The sequence below is a fragment of the Otolemur garnettii genome, unplaced genomic scaffold (genome assembly GCF_000181295.1).
Source record: "Otolemur garnettii isolate 467f Iridium unplaced genomic scaffold, OtoGar3 scaffold00049, whole genome shotgun sequence".
Lineage (NCBI taxonomy): Eukaryota > Metazoa > Chordata > Mammalia > Primates > Galagidae > Otolemur > Otolemur garnettii.
The window spans coordinates 12890769-12894847 of NW_003852444.1; the positions used below are offsets into that span (position 1 = coordinate 12890769).

The 4079-nt window shown below is 37.4% G+C and overlaps 1 long non-coding RNA gene across 1 annotated transcript in view; it reads left to right on the forward strand.

Annotated features, from left to right (window-relative positions):
• LOC111725855 overlaps window positions 1-2260 on the forward strand; it is a 118510-nt gene extending 116250 nt beyond the window's left edge. Inside the window, exon 6 of the long non-coding RNA XR_002773813.1 lies at window positions 693-2260. This is a non-coding gene — a long non-coding RNA (uncharacterized LOC111725855). The remainder of the gene's footprint in view (window positions 1-692) is intronic.
• Window positions 2261-4079: the final 1819 nt, after the last annotated feature.

Here is a 4079-nt window from a genome sequence, read left to right on the forward strand (position 1 = left end):
AAAAAAAAAAAAAGGAATATGTAGGGATTTTGACTTTTTCAGTTTCTTGTGAGCTGTGTTAGCATCTATATTCGTGATCATTTTTGGTACCCTAGTGACAAAGACTTTGGAGCTAGCCATGTTGAAGGACAGAACTTAGTCATGAATTCTTCCAGGTCAGTGTGTACTGGTGGAAAGCATTGCCTAGGCAGTACTCTTTTTTTTTTTTTTTTGACATACACACTTTCCATTATAATTTTTTTCCAATTTTAAGTAAATCTTTAGAACTACTTCTACCAATTGTTTCTATCTTCAGAACAGCAATTTTTTTACCTAGCAAGGAAAAGTACTGCCACCAAAAAAGAACTTTAGAGGGAGCGTAGTTTAGAAAAGTATATTTAGAAAAGTATATCAAATGTAGAAAGATTCAGCGTCAAGGAGAATCTTATTCTGAATTGTTACCTTGTACATCTGACTTTTTATCGCATCATCTTAATTTATTTTGAAGCTATAAGCTATTTGTTTTTCAACTCTCTTATCTGTTCGTATAATGATATCTTAATGGTATAAAGTTAGGCAGCTGAAGTAATTGACTAAAGTTTAATTAAACCCCTTTTGGTACTCCAGAGTTTGGAAGATAGCAAATAGTAATATAAAACATTTTGTGTGCATGTGTGACTTTTCATTAACAATAATGTCCTCATGCTTTTTAGGAGAAAAATGGAAGAAGCAGAGGTACTTTTCATGGAACAGAAAAAACCACTGTGCAGGTAACTGAAATTAACAGGAATTGTATATACATTTATTAAAAGTTAATATTTGTAAATATTTAGAATAGTACATGGCACGTAGTAAATAATTTACGTGTTTACTATTAATAAGTTTTTTTTAATGTACTCAAGCCCAAAACAAACGAGTCATACGGATAAAAACTGTGCAGCAAAACCCAAAACCTTTGCTCCTAAAACAAGTTTGAACTTCACTGGTAAATTCTGACATAGCCTTGTGTGACCTGTTATGGAGGCCCTGAGAAGCTTGAACTTTTTATTCTTTGAGCACCCATTCATGATTATCTTTGAAGTGTCAGATTGGTTTTAATTTTGAACCAAAACAAACTTTTTTGACATTCTTGAAGAGATATTTCCTTATAATTTGGAGAAATAGAGCATAGCTCAGCTTACAGGTAGCCCCAGAAATGGCTCTCAGAGAGTTAGCAAAGATAATGAGGGTACCAGTAAGGGCAGTCCCCCTGTTGTCTGATGATGACAGATAATAACTTGGAATAAGAAATTCCAAACTGTTCACCCTGCCTAAGTGCTAACTTCACGTGACATAACCGTTGGTGTCCCTGACTCCTACTGACATATTCAGCAGACATTAATAAGGGACATATTACATGTCAAGTCTTTTACTTGGTGATGGGATTTCGCCTCGCTCTGCCCCATCTCTCTGGATCTGCACCAGTTCCTGCCTCTCTTTTGCCTCTGTGCTCAGGGTCTCCTTCCCAGATCCAAGTTCTGGATCCCACTATCCCCTTCATCTTCGGCCTTACTGCCCCAGGTCTTCTCCTGCAACATAACACCATCCCTTTATTCAGGGTGGGAAAATGCCCAAAGTGGGGCCCACAGGGTAATCTGGTAGCTAGACCTTTCTCTGGATGGCATTCCTATTCCATCTTTCTTTCTCTGACTCCTGCTTCACAATTCACATAGTTTATTTTAAATACTACATTGGTTTATGTTCTGCCCTGTTTCCCCTCTGGATTTGGGGCTGTTACCTCTGATGGGTGCTTTTCTGTTCAGAGGTGTTGCAGCTGATGTTCTTATTGTGAGAGAGGAGAGACAGTGAGGGAGCAAGCGTCTCAGTGGCTTTCAGGCCTTTTTATTGGAACCCACGAGAGGAAATACGTGTTACCTTAGGGCCCAGTGTGCACACATACTCGTCTATACATGTGGGTATGTGGTTTCCTGAAATAATAACTTTATGTGAGTTGTGATAGAACTTTTTAATCTTCTGCATCCTGCCACTTTTTCTTTTTTCTCTTGTTTTTAATGTTCATCATAAACCTACAAAGTGGATCTCATAACCTGCTAGTCAGTCATCCTTTGATAAACTTACAGTATTCTAGCGCCATGGTAGGACGCCATGCTTTCTTGCTCTTCTTTCCATATTCTACAGTAATGTGCACAAGTCTCTCTCTCTCTTTTTTTTTAGTAAGAGTTTCCCTCTATTCCCCAGGCTAGTACCATGGCGTCATCATAGCTTACAGCAACCTCAAACTTCTGGCTTCAAGTGATCCTCTTGCCTTAGTCTCTCAAGTAACTGGGACTACAAGTGCCCACCACAACACCAGACTGATTTTTCTATGTTTAATAGAGGTAGGGTCTCACTTTGCAGGCTGGTCTTAAACTCCTGAGCTCAAGCAATCCACCCTCCTTGGCCTCACAGAACGACCGACCCACAAGTCTCCTTTATCAAACTTGCCTTAACTTAATTCTTCATGTGTCAAACTCTGTCCTTCATTTTGTGTAACTAAGCTTGTTTCTATTTTTTTACATACCATTTCCTCCTCAACTTTCTTTCTGTTTGAACCTTACATTCTCCTGACTAGTAGCCAGAAATCATTTTATTTATCATTTTGAATGATATAAATCCCTCTGTGTTGTTGGACCTTACATAACCCTACTTTTAAAATTAATTCTTGTATCTGTTCAGATCTTCATATTCAGTTTTTTAGAAACACAACTCCTCTGATGGTCTAATCCATAATTCATGCCCTTGCATGGTCCAAGGATCACTCAGTTATAACAATGGTGGGGTCTTCTATCCATGGTTATCAGCTCTATTGGTCCCATGGGCTGTAGAGACACATTTGCTGGCCCAGATGTAGTGTTGCATTGTTTCTCTGTTCTGAAATCTATCATGTTGTCGTTTTTAGGACTTTAAGCTTGCAGACTAGAATGCATCGAAGTCACTTACCTAATCTCAAGTATTTTTAGCATTTCCAGCTTAACATTTAGTGAACTGAAATATATTCATACCTTATAACCCAGTTCAAGGAGCTCAGGTTTAATGAGGAAAAGGGTTTCATGGTTAAAAACTGAGTTCTTACCTCCATGGTCATTTATTTTTAATGGGACTATACAATGGCAGTTTATTAAAGCACTCACAGGCCTGAATCCATTTGCAACTTTTGGAAATAGTGATTCAGTCTTCCAAGACATAGTATAAGAATTTAATGTTTAAATAATGTAGGTTTGCAGGTTGGTTTGTCATGAGAGGTATGTTTGAAGACTGAAGAAATCTGAAATCTATTGTTTCTTTACTTAGAAGCTATAGTCAGAATATCATAGTGACATCTGTGTTTGTCTTAGGAAAATTCTCACTGATCTCAAGCATAAGTTTATTTATGAAGGAATCACAGTTATGTTTATCTAAGATTACTCAATGCAGACACCAAATTATAAAGATTATAATGTGAAAATTGTTTTTTTTAAACAAAACTAAGCCAATATTCTCTGTCTTTGAAGTATATTTCTGAAGTTGATAGGCAATAAACAAGACAATGTATCTCAGTTTTCTGTTTTGGAAAGATCTCATTTGCATAGTCATAGAAATTTCCAAATGTTTTGTTACTGAAGCCAAGCCAAGGTTGTTGACTTGATTCTTTGAATATGTCCTAATTTCTATTATGATTAATGAAGCTTTCCTGTGTTATTATAAATATAGCAGATTCTTTGAAATTTTTGCCAAATATTAGTATTATTAATTGTAAAATTATATTTTATAATTGAAAGTATCATGAGAACATGGCCAAGTGTGGTGGCTTATGACTATACTCTTAGCACTTTGGGAGGCCCAGCCAGGAGGATCGTTGAGTCCAGGAGTTTGGTATAATATACATATATATAATGTGTGTGTGTGTGTGTGTGTGTGTGTGTGTGTTAGCATATTAGCCAGGTGTGTTGGTGCGTGTCTGTAGTCCTGGATACTTGGGAGGCTGAGGCAGGAGGATCACTTGAGCCCAGGCATTGGAGGCTGTAGTGAGCTAGGGTGATGCCACAGAATTATATCTGGGGCAATAGAAAGAGACCTTGTCT